This window comes from Bos taurus, chromosome 5 (assembly GCF_002263795.3).
Source record: "Bos taurus isolate L1 Dominette 01449 registration number 42190680 breed Hereford chromosome 5, ARS-UCD2.0, whole genome shotgun sequence".
Classification (NCBI taxonomy): Eukaryota; Metazoa; Chordata; class Mammalia; order Artiodactyla; family Bovidae; genus Bos; species Bos taurus.
Window position 1 is genome coordinate 61,720,630 of NC_037332.1, and position 20,055 is coordinate 61,740,684.

Consider the following 20,055-nt stretch of genomic DNA (forward strand, 5'->3'; position numbering starts at 1 on the left):
GATCATGTAATTATATAGGGAAGGAGAGACTAAATAATCAAGATTTGTAACATTGTTTCTATTTTGCTTCTATCTTGGCGCTTTTAGGCAGAAAAACTTAATTTATTCTAAGTCAGCTCTAAAAGAAGACAAATATTTAGACAGAAATCAGCTTGCCTTCCCTTCTAGATTCATCATTGTGTAAGGCAGCATAAGTGGAGGAAACCTACACTTGTTGGCTTAATTTTCTTGAGTTTTTGTAGTAAAATGAGTTCTCAGAAAGTTCATCATTTGAATAGGATTTTAACCAGGAGACCATCATTACTTTGTCTCAACAGCTATCTTTGTAATTGCCTGAATTCACACTTGCATTCTGGTTAGTAAGAGATGATAAAGATAAACCTTTAAGAAGGGATAATTATAAATTTATTTAGAATAATTGCATTGTAGGAATACAGCTTTTATAGGAATAGAGTTGTAGGAATTGTAGGAATAGAGTTTCTTCTTCTGTTGGCAGTCTTAAGTCAAACCTTTAATTTCCTGTCTCAGAAATTCGTTGAAGTCTGCCTTCAAATAGAAAAAGCTTTGTCATTTATACATTCTCTGGGGTGTGACAAAGTGGACTACATACTGTATTTGCTGGTCTGATTCTGCTCTCAACCACTTAAATCCAAATATGTCACTTTCTATCTTAGGGCTACAATGTAATCAGAATAAAAATAACTGCTTTTCTCCAAAGTTCAGGCTAAGAGTCTGCAATTTAGGAGAAAGCATCTTAAAATAAAATCCTCTTAGATATTCAATTAAGATGGTTTTACCTTCTCTTAGTACCTTTCCCTTTCTCCTACCTGCCCCTTTACTGAATGAGGGCAGAATATTCCAGAAGCAAATACAGGTTGAATCAAACAACCCTTCCTTACCCATCACTCCAATCCCCAGCACAAGTAAGTGCCCAGGCTTTATGCAGGTGCCTCTCCTCCTTGTTCTTAGTGCAGTGTGATTCATTTACTTGTTCCTCTAGTCAACAGATATCTATTAGAGTGCCTACTGTGTGATGGTCATGTTTCTGGGGACCAGTGACATCTGTGAAAGTAAATGATTCTCTGTAATGCTATTTTTACCCCCACTGTGTTGAAAATTTACATTTGTATTTATGTATTACCCACTAGACTGAACCTACCTGAAGGGAAGGGATTAAAACTTATTGCTTCAAATCCCCATAATCTAGCAGTGTTTGACACGTAGTGGGTGACCAGAGCTCTGTTGACTACATTAATTATACTGTGAATAGCTCAGCTGACATGAGCTTGTTTACTCTCTGAGACTTATGATGGAGCAAGCATATTTATAGAAGACTTGGATTAACTGTCTAGTAAGACATAGTGATCTGCCATGTTAGAATCAAAGACATACATTTAATTAATTTGATTTATTTGGTGGTGTCAGAAATGAAGCAACTTCATAATTTTGATGAAAGTTACAGTTGAACTATGAGAAATATTTTCTGAGAGTGACAACAAAATATGGAAGCATTAGAAAATCCTATTCGTGAAAGCCAGAGAGGGGCAAGTTAAACTCTGAGAGAAAATAAAACCTTTGATTTTCATCATTGCCAAGGTGATTTCTATGAGTCACTTATTCATTTTGTAATTGAAAAAGTCATACATATGAATTGAATATCCACAAAATCTGTTGGAAACGAAGCCATCATGTACTTTCATTTTCTAAGAAATTGAATTTTCAAGATAGTTGAAAGGCTTGGCATATTGTACAGTCATAATGCCATGATTCAAACAAGTGATTGTCTAGTTTGTCTCAATAGAGTCCTAGCCTATTTAAGGGGAATGTTTTTACTAAATTGTCATTGTTTGAATTATTTGGTCAAAATCACCCTGATCTTTTGTCACTTAGGGAGTTTCCAAAAACCTGGTAAATGATGACAACTTTTGTCATGCATGTTTACTCTATGTGACACCCACCAAAATGGTCAATTTTTAAACATTAATCTTATTACTAGCCTATGTTGACTTATTCCCACCAAACAAGTAGATGTGCTGAATTTTTTATGCACATTTTTTTTACATTGAATTTAGTAGTTGATTTGTGATTGCACAAACAGAATTTATTCACATGGAGTCCATGACTGGGATCTTGTTTCTCCTCTTGTAAACTTTTTTTCCTGCTTTCTACCTCTGTCAACTTCTTCAGTCATAAAGATTGAAAATTCAAATTCTGACAAATGTCAAATTTGAAATTTCTTTTATTGTTTTGATGTCTAACTGAAACTCTAGAGCAGAGAAGGAAAGTTATCTTAATAAGAATTGTTTTCTACTGAGAACATAAAATAAACTTTTTGGCAAAGTTCTTGGCAAAATACTTTGGCAAAATACTTCTAATTATCAGGAATATACAAATTAGTCTAGAAGGTCTCCATTGCCATTTTTCCCTTTCATATTCTTTCAATTTTCTAAAGAAGGAGAGCATGAAATAGTGAAAAATGTATTGGACTTGGCCAAAAGGTACCTGAATTTGAATCTCACCCTGAAATTTTCTTATAGTGTGAGCCAGGGCAAGTTGCCTCAGTTGTCTCATGTAGAAAATGATGAGTGTCATTTTGAAAAGTAAATGTAATAAGTAATTATAGCAGGACTAAAGGTGGGATGAGTAACCTATAAAAGGGGGCTTCCCCATGGCTCAGCAGTAAAGAATCGCCTGTGATGTGGGAGGCTTGGGTTTGATCCCTGGGTTGGGAAGATACTCTGGAGGAGGGCATGGCAACCCACTCCAGTATTCTTGCCTGGAGAATCACATGGACAGAGGAGCCTGGCAGGCAACAGTCCATGGGGTAGCAAAGAGTCAGACATGACTGAGTGACTATGCACAGCACATTTATAAATTGGAGTATCTCAGAAGACAATGCCATGAATTTTCTGTAACCATGTGTATGGTAAATGGCGTGCTGAGAGAAATGGATGAAGAAACTAGATAATGCCCAGAGAAGAAACAAGTCAAAAGAAGTGACAGGTGACCTTAAGTATTTAGGGGATTGATTCAAAGGATAGGCAACAGACTGACTTTACGTTGTTCTGAATATGGGACTAGATGGGAGATTGGAATTGATATGTATGCACTACTCTATATATAGATAACTAATAAGAACCTGCTGTATAGCACAGGGAACTCTACTCAAGATTCTGTAATGACCAACTGGAAAAAGAATCTAAAAAAGAATGAATATTTGTATAACTGATTCACTTTGCTATACAGCAGAAACTAACCAACATTGTAAATCCACTCCAATTAAAAAAAAATGGGAATAGAAGCAGGACTGATAGCTTTTTAAAAAGGAGATTTCAGCTCAAGACAGGGAATTTTCGAGGTAGATGAACCTAAAGCCTATTTTACAGAGTGAAGTAAATCAGAAAAACAAATATCATATATTAACATGTATGTGTGTGTGTATATATATATATATATATATATATATGAAACCTAGAAAGATGGTATGGATGAACAACTGGACAGCAATAGAGAAACAGACACAGTGGACAGACTTGTGGAGACAGTGGGGGAAGGAGAGGATGGGATGAATTGGGAGAGTAGCATTGAAGCATAAAAATTACCATATGTAAAATAGATAGCTAGTGGATATTGGCTGAATGACACAAGGAGCTCCAACCCGGTGCTCTGGGAAACCTCTGTACACTTTCTACTACACAACAAAATGAATCATCTAGACATATGCACGTGTGTGTTGGTGTACATGTGTCAAGTCGTTTCAGTCCTGTCTGACTCTTTGCAACCTTATGGACTGTAGCCTGCTGGGCTTGTCTGTCCATGGGATTCTCCAGGCAAGAATACTGGAGTGGATGCCATGCCCTCCTCCAGGGAATCTCTCTGACCCAGGGATCAAACCCACGTCTCGTCTCTTATGCTTCCTGCATTGGCAGGCAGGTTCTTTACCACTAGCACCACATAGAAAGCCCCTACTTATACATATATTCCCTCTCTTGAACTTCCTTCCTGTTCAGGCCAACACAGTACATTAAATAGAGTTCCATGCATTATACAGTATGTTATCAGTCCATTCTGAAGGAGATCAGCCCTGGGATTTCTTTGGAAGGAATGATGCTAAAGCTGAAACTCCAGTACTTTGGCTACCTCATACGAAGAGTTGACTCATTGGAAAAGACTCTGATGCTGGGAGGGATTGGGGGCAGGGACGACAGAGGATGAGATGGCTGGATGGCATCACTGACTCGATGGACGTGAGTCTGAGTGAACTCTGGGAGTTGGTGATGGACAGGGAGGCCTGGCGTGCTGCGATTCATGGGGTCGCAAAGAGTCAGACACGACTGAGTGACTGAACTGAACTGAACTTTATACATATATGCTATACTTCAAAAAAAGCCCCGGAGCCAGTATATTTCCAATGAGAGTATATCTGTCTTTATGGTTTCGTACAATTTTGCAACTCTAGAAGTATCTCTTTACCTGGTAAGTTTTATAGGGAAAGAAAAAGAAACTTTTTCTATTTATCAACCATATTCAAGAAATGTTTTCCTGGTCTGTAATTTCACTTTTGTTTTTTAAAATGGCAACCCCTTGGAGATTCGCCTGTCTAAATCCATTTTCTTGTCAGGATTGGAGATGACAGGTTATTCTAATATCTAAATATTAATTTCTATGGTATATCTATGTATTTCATGGGCTAATCTTCTGTGAATTTTCTGGATTTCGATTAGCTTGTCCTAAACTCCTGGCAAGCTAAATTTCTCTAACAGTTTTCAATTCGTTGCATTAAATGCCTGTTCAGCCTTGGAAGATATATTGATTTTTTTTTCTCAGCAAAGTGACAAATACCATTTTCATGACTATAATAGAGATTGATTACATTTTATGGCACACGGAGAGAATGCTGATCTTAGTGAGACAACCTTGGGGCTTACAAAAATGAAAAAATCATTTGAATTAATAATGAAGTTAATGAATTCATTGGTTGTAGATGAAGCTGAAGTATTTGGCGGAAAAAAAAATGAAAAGTTCTGCAGCTGCACAAATACTAAGAAGAATTAAGATCAATTTCAATATTTTGGAAGTGCTGGTTTTGTGAAACATTTTTAAAAAGTTAATAGTAATGGTTCTTAAACCCAAAGCTATGGCATTAACTCCCAGCATACCTGGGCAGATTGTTTCTCATATGATTTATGTAACCTAAGTTTACAATGGAACCAGTTTCCTTCTTATCCTAATTTTCTCAATGGTTAGGCTTAAACTAAGACAAGTGTTATTGTATTATTATTATTATTCTGCCTTTCTGTATAAAACCTAAAAAGATATTTAAAAAACAAACAAAAACTATGCACATGTCATAAGCTTAATGCATCTAAAGGGTGTGTACTGTGTTTGTTGAGAGCAAATAGAAATAGAGAACAAAGGTATGTATTTTAAGGTGTTGAAATAAGCAATGTTGGACTTGGAAAACACTGCTAAGGAAAGATTATAGAATTATTTTCTCTGAGAGAATCTTTAAAACAAGGACACCAGCTCCTGTTTGTTTAGGGACTATATCCGTTTATTCATCTTCTGTCCCCCCTCAGCTAGCATTGTACGGACCATCCTACCTAGCACATAGGAGGAGCAGAATAATATTTGTTAAATAAATAAACAAGTTACCCCAGTAGCTACTGCTGCTGCTACTGTTTAATGGCTAAACTGTGTCCAAATCTTTGCAACCCCATGGACTGTAGTCACCCAGGCTCCTCTGTCCATAGGATTTCCCAGGCAAGAATACTGGAATGGGTTGCCATTTCCTTTCTAGGGGATCCTCGCGATCCAGGGATTAAACCCAGGTTTCCTGCTTGGCAGATGTCTCTTGCTTGGCAGGTGGATTGTTTACCACTAAGCCACCTGGGAAGCCCTCCCTGATAGCATAAAGAAATAAAAATCATCATAGCAAACAACGTTTGTTGAGCTGCCAATATATGCCTTTGGAGCTTTACCTATTTTATTCTCAATTTTTTCAGTTCTTCCGTTACAACAGTGATAAGTCTTAGGGCAGGAGTGGAGCCTCTAGCATTGATAAAACTGAAGAATGCATATTCTAAGAGATCTGCTTACATGTTTGTTATAGTTATGAGGAAATACAGCCAAACCTGAATATTTGAGAAACACCAGAGAAATTATGATGAGTATTTTTGTGGCCCATCCTTTTATTCTATGATTGTACTATGCATAGTGACACTATTTTTAAGATATTTTCTTATTGTTTCATAGGTATGTGTTTTGTCTCATTTACAAGCTTTTTGTTGATAAATAATTTTTGGTTCATCCTAGATGTTCTCCAGATGAGCCTGATTGTAACCTTGTATTCCAAGGTTTCAAAAGTTTTAAGTCAGTAAGAGATGAAATCTCTAGTTTTAATGTATTGATGTCAAAATAATGCAGAAACTACTCCAGCAATAGCTGATCATTTAGCAAGAGAAAACCTTTTATATAATATTTTATTCTATTGAACTTTTCAGTTTTACACTTATAGAAAGGATCCAGATCAGATCAGATCAGATCAGATCAGTCGCTCAGTCGTGTCCAAATCTTTGCAACCCCATGAATCGCAGCACGCCAGGCCTCCCTGTCCATCGCTAACTCCCGGAGTTCACTCAGACTCACGTCCATTGGGTCAGTGATGCCATCCAGCCATCTCATCCTCTGTCGTCCCCTTCTCCTCCTGCCCACAATCCCTCCCAGCATCAGAGTCTTTTCCAGTGAGTCAACCCTTCACATGAGGTGGCCAAAGTATTGGAGTTTCAGCTTTAGCATCATTCCTTCCAAAGAAATCCCAGGGTTGATCTCCTTCAGAATGGACTGGTTGGATCTCCTTGCAGTCCAAGGGACTCTCAAGAGTCTTCTCCAACACCACAGTTCAAAAGCATCAATTCTTCAGCGCTCAGCCTTCTTCACACTCCAACTCTCACATCCATACATGACCACAGGAAAAACCATAGCCTTGACTAGACGAAACTTTGTTGGCAAAGTAATGTCTCTGCTTTTGAATATACTATCTAGGTTGGTCATAACTTTCCTTCCAAGGAGTGAGCATCTTTTAACTTCATGGCTGCAGTCACCATCTGTAGTGATTTTGGAGCCCAGAAAAATAAAGTCTGACACTGTTTCCACTTTTGTTGAAAAACTCAATGTTTAAGTATTCTCACAGTTTATAAAGCTTGACTTTAAAAGTAATTTAAATAAAATAACAGCTGTAAGACTTGCTAATTGCCATCAAATTCTATGAAAACTCTGCTGTAAATAGTTTCCTCCATATTATTTCCTATCTGAACAGGCTTTGTAAAGCTGTTCCTTTCGCTGTAATGTAACAGCCGGCAATGATAACAAGTATACCATTAGTACTATTAAATATACAAAAATATGATTTCATTTACACTATAACTATTTTATATTTTACTTTCTCCCTCATGTTTCTTAAAATTAGTTGAGATTCAGATTAAAACCCGTTGCTTAAAGTTGGAAAATTAAACCTGAGAAATACATAAATTACCTAACTATAAATACATAAATTACTTAACTAAATTTCATGATGAAATTATTTTTTTAATAATGTGTAAAAGTTTAAAGATATTTCATAACTTTAAAAAATTATATAAATTTCTTAATTTTTAATTGCTTTGTTGGTGTAGGAAAAACCTATCTTTAGTACATTATAAAATTAGTGATTTAAATAGCATCTATTGAATGAAATTATGAGAACAAATTATTGCTACACTTAAATGTAAAGTAAATGTTCGAATTTAACATTCCCATAGGGGTTTCCCTCAGCTCAGCCGGTAAAGAATCTGCCTGCAGTGCAAGAGAAATGGGTTCGATTCCTGGGTCGATTCCTGGGTCGAGAAGATCCCCTGGAGAAGGAAATGGCTACCCACTCCAATATTCTTGCCTGGAAAATTCCATGGACAGGGGAGCTTGGTGGGCTGCGGTCCATGGGGTCGCAGACTCAGGCACAAATAAGTGACACTTCTCTTAAACATTCCCATAAATTATGTTAGGATATTTTATGGGAACTAAGCACTTAATAGTATTAAATCAGAGAGTGAGTGAAAGCGGTCTTATGAAAAGTGTCTAATGAATGATTGAAAGTGAAAGTGAAAGTCGCAAAGTCCTCTCTGACTCTTTGCAACCTGATGGACTATATAGTCCATGGAATTCTCCAGGCCAAAATACTGGAGTGGGTAGCCTATCCCTTCTCCAGTGGATCTTCCTGACCCAGGAATCTAACGGGACTTGAACCGGGGTCTCCTGCATTGCAGGAGGATTCTTTACCAACTGAGCTATCAGAGAAGTCCTAATGAATGATTACATAGCATAATTACATACTTTAGTCTATAATCTTTAATATTAAGGATATATATTTATTTCATATAATTTAGAAATGTAAATATAGTGTTCCTTCCATCAAGTGGAAAGATTGATAGATAATTAAAAAGGAAATGTTTTTGTAAAGTAGAAGTCAGTATGTGCATTGATAACTTTAATGAATGATTTTAAAAGCCTGCAATTCTATTAAGTTTTGAGAACTAATTAAAATGAAAGGAAGCCAGTTTCCCCTCAACAGCATCTTCAAAAGTGATGTTATTTTCAGAAGTTATTTAAAATCTTTAACAAGCATTTAATAGGCTGTAAATACTTTATTTTTAGCTACTAAAAAGTTAAATTTTAATTTTTTTAAGTTACTTAAAAGTGTGTTTTCTCATTGTTATAAAATCCTAAGTGATATAGACACATGTAAATTAAAATGTGAAAACCCTACCCTTCACTTCCATTCTCCAATTCCATCACTGTTAGCAGAACTTTTTCTGTAAACAAAGAAACATATGAATACACATTTTTCCATCAAAAATTGAATAATTATGTACATTAAAAAATAATTTGTACTTAAAATTATGCACCTTGAATATTGTTCTATAATAACATAAATTTTCGGAATTTATGACTGTAACTGAGCAGTTTTCTGTAACACTTATTTCAGATCAGATCAGATCAGTCTCTCAGTTGTGTCCAACTCTTTGTGACCCCATGAATCACAGCACGCCAGGCCTCCCTGTCCATCACCAACTCCCAGAGTTCACTGAAACTCACGTCCATTGGGTCAGTGATGCCATCCAGCCATCTCATCCTCTGTCGTCCCCTTCTCCTCCTGCCCCCAATATATACATTAAAAAAATAATTTGTACTTAAAATTATGCACCTTGAATATTGTTCTATATTAACAAATTTTCGGAATTTATGACTGTAACTGAGTAGTTTTCTGTAATGCTTATTTAACCTAATGTAATTCTCTTAATGTTCATGTAAACTAACGTCCCTTTTTTCTGAATATCAGTGGTTATATGAGCATCTATGTGTGTGTGCACATGCATGTGCTTTATCTACCCTCATGCATCTCTGTGGTTGCTTTTCTAAAGCTAGACTACTAGAAGCACTATTTCTTTTGTTAAAAGTGTAGGCATTTAAAATTTTGTTAGGTTTTAACAGCTGCTCCCGGAGATGGTGTGCCAGTTTAAACTCTCAAAATATATATTAATAATTCTTTTTCTCAATACCTTCATCAGCAATGAATATTATTTATTCTCTTAATTTTTAAGCACTATGATAGTATTTATGGATGATTTTTTAATCTCTCTAGTGATTGGCCACCTCATGCGAAGAGTTGACTCATTGGAAAAGACTCTGATGCTGGGAGGGATTGGGGGCAGGAGGAGAAGGGGACGACAGAGGATGAGATGGCTGGACGGCATCATTGACTCGATGGACGTGAGTCTGAGTGAACTCTGGAAGTTGGTGATGGACAGGGAGGCCTGGCGTGCTGCGATTCATGGGGTCACAAAGAGTCGGACACGACTGAGCAACTGAACTGAACTGAACTAGTGATTAACCAAACTAACGTTTAACTGAAGAATTAGAATTGTGTGAGACCTTCTGAAGATGGGCACTTTAAACAGAATTATCAGAAGAATAGCGTACTTTTAAAAAGTTTTTCTTTAAGGAAATAGTAATGTCTTATAAAATCAGTTGAACTTCAAAGTCAGTCTTAAAACATATTGGAATATTGATGGGAAGGAATTTCTGATGAGATTTTGGATTAAAGCCTTTTGAGAGAAATGAAAATATCGATTTTTCTTTGGAGCAGAGGTGATTTTTATCACCACAAACCCAGTTAAAATAAGAAGTTCTGGGTTGGGCTACTTGCCCTGACTTTCTTTTTGTCTCCGTGTTCTCCCTTCCTCAAGTTCTAACATATCCTTCAGTTCACATCTCCCTGACTTTAAAGGTTCCCTGTTACCTCTAAAAAATGAAAAATAATATCATAACTTGCAAACTTGTTCAAAAATCCAGTTTCTCAGGTCTCATCCCTGAAGATTCTGATTCACACAATTTGGAGTGGGTCAGATCATCTGGGTTTTCAATAGAAATGCCAAGTGATTCTCCGGACTACATCTAGAGGAAGACTGGAGTAAACTAGTAACTAGTTTAGTACTATCAAAGTCTTCTAATAATTACCTGTTAAACCTCTTCAGGCTAGCTTCTCAGGTGTCTCAGTTGGTAAAGAATCTATCTGCCTGCAACGCAAGAGAAATGGGTTCGATCCCTGGATTGGGAAGATCCCCTAAAGAAGGGAATGGCTACACACTCCAGTATTCTTGTCTGGAGAATCATATGGACAGAGGAGCCTGGTGGGCTACCATCCATGGGGTTAAAAAGAATCAGAACTGACTGAGCGACTAGCACTTTCACTTTTTTCAAACTATTTTAAGCTTACATTTAATGTCTGTCTAGCCAATGGAATGGTGTGCTGTCTCTCAAACTAGATTCTGGGTTCTTCTATCTGCACTTTTCCCCTGGAAAACCAATCCCCCTCTCCATTTCACCTCTCTCTTTACCTTATCCCTCATGTTCTAATCGAATCTCACCTGCTAAACAAAGACTTCTATTTCCTCATCCCTCAATGATCCACTTCTGCAAGAATTTATTCCCATCACGCATTTGGTGTTGTGGTGTAGAATTGTTACTTATGGTTCATGTGTAATTCTCTGTATCTCTTATTGTGCCTTACACATAATCAACACTAAAAATGTGTTGGTTGGCTGGTTGAGTGAGTGAGTGATAATATAATTAGACTAATAGGGAGCAGGTCAGAGATTGCACTTCAACCCCATGAAGCCACTTCTTGACATTTTGCAACTTGTTCTGCTCCTGAGAGATTTCCTTGCTCTCACTTCAAATTTGATTGCTTGTTTTGGTGAATAAAACAAAAGCTAATGCTTACCATTTATTTAGGTCTGTTAATTACATATTTAAATCACCCTATGTGAAATGCTTGAGAACATTAATCCATAGCAGAGCCGGAGTTTAAAAATTAAATGTGAAATCTGCTGTTACAAGTCTGGACAATTTTTATCCCAGCAGGTCTGGGTTGCTAAAAGCCTGGATGTCTTAACTTTCTTAAAGCAGGTTAGCTTTCTTAACAGAAAATTATTTTTGTGTTTGGAATAATTTCTTATCAGAAGCTACAAAATAACATTGTGGTGAGGTGTTTAGAATAAATGTATCATTTGTCACAGGCACAGTGCTTGAAGCGCATTTGGCTTCTATGCTGTATTCTTGCTATTTAGAACCAAATTACACAATTTAGCGTAGCTGTGAGTATAACCCAGAACTGTGTTCATGAAAACATGGGCTACACTTAAAAAAAGATAATTTCCTGAGAATGGAAAATGGAACTAGCATTTATTTACTAATATTATTCAAGATTGTCTCGAGAAACACTATTCATTTGAAAAAACTTAATCATGAGGTAGACATTGTCCTAATACTGTTTAATGAAATAGGAAAATTTGCACTATATTTTTTTTCAGTTTTGAAAAGCAAGCACTGGGTAAGTCACCTTGGAAAAATGGAGGTGATTTATTAATTTGTCATTTTCTGGGACTGAAAACAAGATCTTGACAAATAAAAAGACATCCATTGGACATATATTCTTTTCTCTTCAGACTAGCGATTTAGTACTTTAGTGGAACCTCTTGGCCAGGCTGGTCTCCTGTAGGTTTGACTGTGGAAGAGCAGGTGTGCGCTTCCAAAGTGTCTTTACAAGTGTCTCAGTGGGGCTTCCCTCCCGCGCCTCTGCAGGAGACAGCTCATCTGTTTAATCCTTATGTTTTAGTCAACCTTTCTTATTATGCAGACAAGGCTCCGAGGCTCAGCTGGATCTTGACTCCCCGAATGAATTGATGGGGCTCTTTGATCTTAACTGTGTATTGCATCTGTTTCATCTTTCCTCTTCATGCGTAGTCTTCCAAACTCCAGTTCTAGCTGGTGCTCTTAAAATAAATGGATGATTATAGAAACAAATAAAAATTGCCATTTAAAACTCAGGTACAAACATGTCCACTTTTCGTGTTGGACATTCTTGTCATTGTTGTCCTGATAAACTTTCTTGAAAAAAAAAAAATTCCCAAAGCAATTAAATGATGTGACTCTGGAAGGGACCACCAGAGTTAAGAGTATTTCACTGTGTGTGTGTTTGAGTGTGCACACACAGTGCTTTGTAGGACCAGACTTGCACGGAAAGTAAGAATGACTGATCTTTGCAATTTAGTTTATTGTATGTTAGCGTGATATCTTATTGATGGACCATATTGAAGTAAGAGGCATAGCGCTTGCTTAGAAAAATCCATCATAGAACTATAAAGACCCTGCTAGGCAATATTCCTCTTTTTGATTGGACTGAAAAAAGGCTGAGTTGCAGGGAAAATCAGTTAGAATCAGAACTAATCCATATGGAAAGATCATTGTAGGGTATAGGATGCTAAAATAACATTTCTTTAAAAAAGTCTAAGATGAAATACGGATGTAGCAACTTGTGTGAAGTGGGAATGGAGGGGTGTTGAGGGAACAGCAGGGATTGTTTGCTTCCCGCATTAAAGCACATAAAGTTATGATTAATTGAACCAGAAAATATCAAGTTTTTATCTGAGTAACCTTTGATATTCTCATCTGGTATTTTGCAGACTTGTGTTAATTCTTTTTATTTTTAATTTCCCGTGAATCTTCATTTAAGGGTATCACAGTCTTGTGATGATAATGTAATGTCAAAGCTGTCAGAGTAATTCAGCTGAGCAAAAAACTGATGTTTCCAGAAGCCCTTGAGAGGGTTATGAAAAAGTTTATCTCTGAGAGGAAGAATATTGTGGTATGACCTGCTAGTCTATTAAACATATACTTTATCCTGACATGCATACACTAAATATACTAATAACTATTGGTGAATTATCAGAATAAATAACTTCCTTTGAACCATTTAGAGATAAAAAATATAAGGAATTTAATCCCCACCCGTAACCCTATCATATTGCTGTTTTAAAAATATTCAGCTAACTTCCTTACACTCAAAGTAACTCTCAAGCCCCCACATGGTATTCAACACTGCACTGGGGATTCTTTCATCACTATTCTTGTATTTCCCATATGGAATCAGAGAAGAACTGTACAGGAAAGAATAAGGAATGTTACTCAATCCTTCAAGCAGAACTCCTCTGTACTACCCACTCAGTAGTGTTACTCTCCTCTAAACAGTTTGTCTTACTACCATCTGGAACGTGCTTTCCATGTATTTATGTACTTATTTACTTACTTCTCTGCTACCTACTTACTTATTACTTAATGCTTCCATTGGGGGGAAAAAAAAAAAGATCTAGCAACCAACCAAGCAAAGATACGTGGTTTCAGTGAACTTCATTTAGGTTTCCTGATTTTATTTCCTTTAGTTTCTTATCTCTCACACTTGATGGCTCTGTTTCTTCTTCTGTATAACTGAGACAAAAGTGCCTGCACTCTTCTTAGTCTGTAATATTTCTGTGCTGCTTGAACTTCTGAAAGATTTGTCCTTGCCCACATGAAGTGAGTCAACACAGGCCAAAATCTTATTTTATTTTTATGTTTGTCTGTGATTTACAAGTCCCAAAGAGTTCCAGTTTATGTTAGAATAGTATTCGTTTGGTTCACCAATGTAGCTCCCAGGTCAATGCAGTTTACTATATTAGAATTTATTTAAAAGACTCTACATTGCTACCTGCACATTTCCTTATGTTCAACAGTTCTGACCCATATTAATTCTTAATTTGCTTCTTAAATAGTAATTGGGTCATTTGACCTCCCTTAATCCTACCTAAGTGTGAAAGGTGATTTTCTTATATTATCCTCCAAAGAAAGAAGGGGAGAAAACATTTATATTAGGTGTATTGGTGGAGATGAGGTTTCTAATTTTTAACTGCCATTGAAATGCCCTTGTACAGGCTCTCTGACATGTATTTTGGTCTATGACCATCATACATGTCTTCAATTCTTGAATATCTGTTGCATCTATAAATTTCCAGAGAACCAGAAGTTACCCAAGGATGCATTATTGTCAACTCAGAAGTTTGAATAACTAATTAGTGGGCCATAAAATCAACTGAGTACGGAAAGCATGACCAGCATTAAAAGAAAAAGGTAAAAGGAAAAATAGAAGTATCAGAGTGTGTTGCATATAATAAAAGTAAGTACTGTTTGATAAACAATGTTTTCAAAAATATTTTGAGTATATTTGTGGTACTTGGTTGTGCTATGAATATTTATATTTTCGTACCACGAATCTCAGTTTTGTTTTTTCTTTTTTTCCCCAAGCCTAAAAATCCAAACCAAAATTGAGCTGGATCATATAGCTTCTAGGAATGTTTTTGCCTGTGTGCTGAGTTTTAGAATTTAGAGTATTATTTTACCATATTTGAATTATATTTTTCACCAGTTAACCTCAAGCAAATCAAAGGAATTCTTGCATAGCAATACAAATAATAATGAAAGCTTAGCAGATGTTTCCAGAATTCTTAAGAGCTAGGCTGTATCAGCATACTGAGTGTACAGTGTTCTTACCTATCAAACTATTTAGCTTTCAGTAGTTTTTTTAGATACATGAATATTTAGTTACACCAGAAAAAGGATTTTGTTAATACCTTGTTTTGTCATTGGGTCAGAGTGAATATAAACTATGGCTGTATACTTCTATTTTGATAAGAAAGGAAATAACAATTATCAGTCTTTTAAAATATCTCAAGGTTAAAATCTTTACCTTTTCACTTAAAAAGCCATTGTAAATGTGATCCTTTCATTATGAAAGATATTACTGGGGTTTTCCCCCTTGCCTGTGTATCTACTAGGAATTAATGTAGGGAGGACGTTCTGCTTGTCCTTCCATTGCACACTTGCATTTACTTCAGAACTAAGAAATGTAACTGCTGCTCGATGAGGTAAGCATGAGAGAAAAAGAAAATTCTAATTTGGTTGCACACATGTGTATGTTGTTTGAGATTCATTGCCATGTCATTCTCACCCTTTGTGAAGTCCATGGTGGTATGTGGTTGGTACTCTGCAACTAGTAGCAACAGAGTCATTTCAGAGCTTGTCAGAAATGTGGGGTGTCACGCTCCACTCCAGACCTACCAAATCAAAATCTGCATTTTAACAAGGTCAAAAAGTATGTCACATGATCATGAAAGTTTGAAAAGTGCTGGTATGTAGGCTGAGTATTACCTACTACTATATGGACCCAATGGCATTGTGGCTCAGATGATAAAGAGTCCGCCTGCAATGCAGGAGACCCGGGTTCAATCCCTGGGTCGGGAAGATCCCCTGGAGGAGGGAATGGCAATCCACTCCAGTATTCTTGCCTGGGAAAACCCATGGACAGAGAAGCCTGGTGGGCTGCAGTCCTTGGGGTCACGTAGAATCAGACACGACTCAGCGACTAACACACACACACATATGGAACCATAGCCATTTCATGGCTAACATTTTCGCTGGAAAAGAAAAATTGATGAATGAAAAGAACCAGCAGTTTTTCATATCCTAGAGCTGCTGTGAACCATCTACTGGTGTTTATAATTAATGACAACAATGCCGCCGTTGCTCATCAGAGCATCCATTATCAAGTGCTCCCATGCCTTGGCTATTGTGTCTGCTACATCAAGTTACCCATTCAAGCATCTTCTTCACCTACCAGTTAGATGCTGTTTTACAAATAAGGTAGTAGAGGCCAAAGATTGCCTGTTGTGAATCCAAGCATTTTGATGGCTAACATCTGTGATTGGTAGTCTCACTTTTTAAAAATAAAAAAGCCTTATTTGTTTCAAATAGGGATAAAATTTGCTAGTTGAAAGATTCCTATGAATGTAACTATTGACACTTGTTTAGATAATATTTTTAATTAATAATGAGTTCTCAAATTTGCATATTTGAAAAGAAAAGAAAAGTCTTAAATTTTAATCCCACATCAAACTGTAGGGTTACCTACCAGTTCACAATCTATTATATACTAGGCTTTGCTGCTGTGTTGCAACTTGTATCCCGTTGGCTCTAGATATTCTGCTGGCATCTAGGGAACTTAGCCTTGAGAGTGAACTGCCTGTCAGAGGACAAACAATTGTACATTTGTAACATGAATAAAAGGTGCCTTACTTGAAACAACTCTGAAATTGTACGGAATGTAAGAATGCAGTTTGTCTCTCATGTGCTGAATTAAATCCTTTGTAAGGAAGAAAGACATCCTTTGAGAAAGGAGGTGCTGTAGTAATGTCAACATTTTGGCATTTACTGTATGAGGAAAATCAACTTACGTAACAAATGCTATTAAAAATGTTATTGTTGTTCAGTCGCTAAGTCCTGTGCAACTCTTTGCGACCCTGTGGACTGCACCACTCCAGGCTTCCCTGTCCTTCACTGTCTCCCAGAGTTTGCTCAAACTCACCATGTCCATTGAGTCAATGATGCCATCCAAACATCTCATCCTCTGTTGCCCGCTTCTCTTCCTGCCCTCAATCTTTCCCAGCATCAGGATCTTTTCCAATGAGTCAGCTCTTCACATCAGGTGGCCAAAGTATTGACGCTTCAGCTTCAGCATCAGTCCCTCCAATGAATATTCAGAGTTGATTTCCTTTAGGATTGACTGGTTTGATCTCCTTGCTGTCCAAGAGACTCTAACATGATTTTTTTTTCTTTTCCTTTGTATCCATATGAGATGATGGATGTCACTAAACTTATTGTGGCAATCATTTCATGATGTATGTAAGCCAGACCATTTATACTATATAAATCATTATATCAGTTTTTATAGTGCTATATGCAATTATTCATTAATAAAACTGGAAGAAAAAATGAATTATTTAGAACTGGAAAAAATAGCATTGAAATGAGAGCTGGAAGCAAAAGTTGCCAAGGTCATGTTATGGCACAGAAAAGCAGTGCTGTGTCCTTCAGATCAACTGGGCAAACATAAGCAGGTGAAGCATGTCTAGTAACACGGGGAAATGGAGAGTGTCTGGGATTTTTTGTAAAGAAACAAAAATATACTGATTGCACACTCAAGTAGGGATGATGGAAAAAAATTTTAAGTGTTAAATTTGTTAATGTTTCAAATAAATAAATAACACATAAATTTACACAATAGCCAAGAATAGACTGTGAAGAGTAGTTCTCACTCACTCCTGCTCCCCAAGCACCAGTTTCCATACTAATGCAAACACTGTTGGCAGTTTCTTGCATATTTTTCAGAAATATTCTCTTTATATACAGGCATTATGTACAAAATCCTAATTAACTTGGTAACATACAATAACATGGTTCTGTACCATTCTTCTTTTGCTTAAAACGATCCCAGAAATAATTTCATATCAGTAGTTTGTTGATTTTAATGCCATACAGCATTCTAAAGTATGGATATAATAGAACTTATTTAACCAGTTTCCTTTGGTGATATTTTTTAGTTTTTAGATCATTCTCGGTTTTTGCTCTTACAAATAGTACTGCAACTAGGATTATTGGCCATATAATGTCAAGCATATGGAATATATGTATTCTTAGGTTTTCATGTACAGTAATCAATGTATGTACAATTCTTTATTCTGCTTTCTTCAGTCAGCATAGTCAGAAGAATTTTGTTTTCTAAGTCATCCTCATTATCATTTCATGACTGCATACACGTAATTGCCATAAATAATTTAATAATATCCGTTTTGGGGTACATTAGTTTGTTTCTATTTTCCCATATTTACTACTGCAGTGAAAAACTTTGTGCACATTTTAATCTCTTGGAATTTCATAAGGAAAAGTTTCTTTTTTCTTTCAAATAGTAAAGAGCTTTTTGACTCATTTTGACTTTCTGATTCAGAATTATGTTCAAGGGAACTAATAACATTATGGAAACACTTATTTAGGAATCTTATGAGAATGTCTATTTTGAACTCTTTTTAAGTATGAACTCTTTTTCAGTATTTTAAAGATATAGTTTTGAATGAATACATACCCTAGTTAATAGATAGCCATCAACATAACCATCAGCATAGGGCGGCTGGCTGGTTGGTCTACAGGGTACAGTTCTTGCCTCGGCATGAGAGGTACCAGGTTCAGGATCCGGATGAGCCCTTTCTTTTTGGAATTCCCAGGTGGCACTAGTGATAAAGAATCCGCTTGCCAATGCAGGAGACTAAGAGACATGGGTTTGATCCCTGGGTCGGGGAGATCCCCTGGAGAAGGGCATAGCAACCTGCTCCAGTATTCTTGCCTGGAGAATCCCATGGACAGAGGAGTCTGGAAGGTTACAGTCCACAGGGTCACAAAGAATTGGACACGACTGAAGCGACTTAGCACACATCAACATAGTCCAAGGGAATAATCTCTTTTGCATTATTGATTTTCAAATTAGGCCTTGAGGGGGATGTGTGCAACAGTGTTCATTCTTCATAACAATGTATTTCTCAAGAAAGTACTATGTGCCAGACCCCATGATGGTTGCCAAGGCTATGACAATGAATGTGATTGGCACAGCTTACTTCCTAACAGCATCTCTAAAAGCTGTATCTAAGATGCTTTGTCCTTGACATTGTGTTACAACACATTCTTGTCCTCCAACAATTTCAATTTCTTTGTTCTTTTGCTTTTAGGGCATCTAACTCATTCCTTAATATCAGGCCAACATGTGAAGAATAAACAATATCTTATGCTCAAAAAGATACATATATATCTTAGAATACACATATATGTATACATATGTATTATATATAGTTTAAGAATCCCTGAAATCATATTTCTCCCTCCCTTTCTGAGATTTAAGGAGCATTTTGTCTTCCTAGGATGAAAGTATCTTTCTCTGTAGTTTGAGGGCTCTCTAAATGATCTTATCCTCATTGTATATATTTCAGATTGCCACTAAATACATTTATCTTTTCAGCAATTTAGCCTAAGTAAACCAAGTGCAGGGACTTCGGGCCCTCGTTACAGGAACATCTTCATGTGAAAATAAAATGTATATTTAGGCTGCACACCACGATCGATTAACACAGTGCCTGATAACTGCAGTTTTCACAGGTAGAGATAACCATTTTGGTCCCTTTTAGGGGGTCAGATACAAAGAATCCTTATGTAAAATGGCACCTCAAATTTGCATTTTAACTTTTCACCAAATTCTTCCATCCCAGACCTACTAATTTCTTGATGAATATAACTTTTATTATCATAGTGTATTTTATTCTTTCTAAAGCTTTGCAGTGCAGACTTTTTACTTCATTGATGCTTAAATATTTCAATGGAGAAAATAATTCATTAGTAAATATTACATCACTTTAATGGCTTAACAAGCAGATCAAACTCTTCATTGACCAAGTAAATGTTTCACTCTCAAAGATACTGTCATATCATTTAAAGGAATTTTATGTTAGCTAATATGCATATAAATTTTACTAAATTCTCTATATGTACATTCGTGTATATCTACACATTTCTATGGGCTTCCCTGGTAGCTCAGAGGGTAAAAAATTTGCCTGCTATGCAGGAAACCCAGGTTTGATCCCTGGGTCAGGAAGATACCTTGGAGAAGGGAATGGCTACCCACTTCAAGTATTCTTGCCTGGAGAACTACATAGACAGAGGAGTCTGGTGGGCTACAGTCCATGGGGTCTCAAAGAGTTGGACACAACTTAG

The 20,055-nt window shown here is 36.6% G+C and overlaps 1 long non-coding RNA gene across 2 annotated transcripts in view; it reads left to right on the forward strand.

Annotated features, from left to right (window-relative positions):
• The window catches only part of LOC132345304 (uncharacterized), a 103,311-nt gene that overhangs the window by 46,795 nt on the left and 36,461 nt on the right, over nucleotides 1–20,055 (forward strand). The window contains exons 9-10 of one of the 2 annotated variants that reach the window (XR_009494551.1): nucleotides 14,424–14,538; nucleotides 19,307–19,443. This is a non-coding gene — a long non-coding RNA (uncharacterized lncRNA). Of the gene's footprint in view, nucleotides 1–14,423; nucleotides 14,585–19,306; nucleotides 19,444–20,055 lie in introns of both variants that reach the window. The other variant, XR_009494550.1, reaches the window with a different exon arrangement.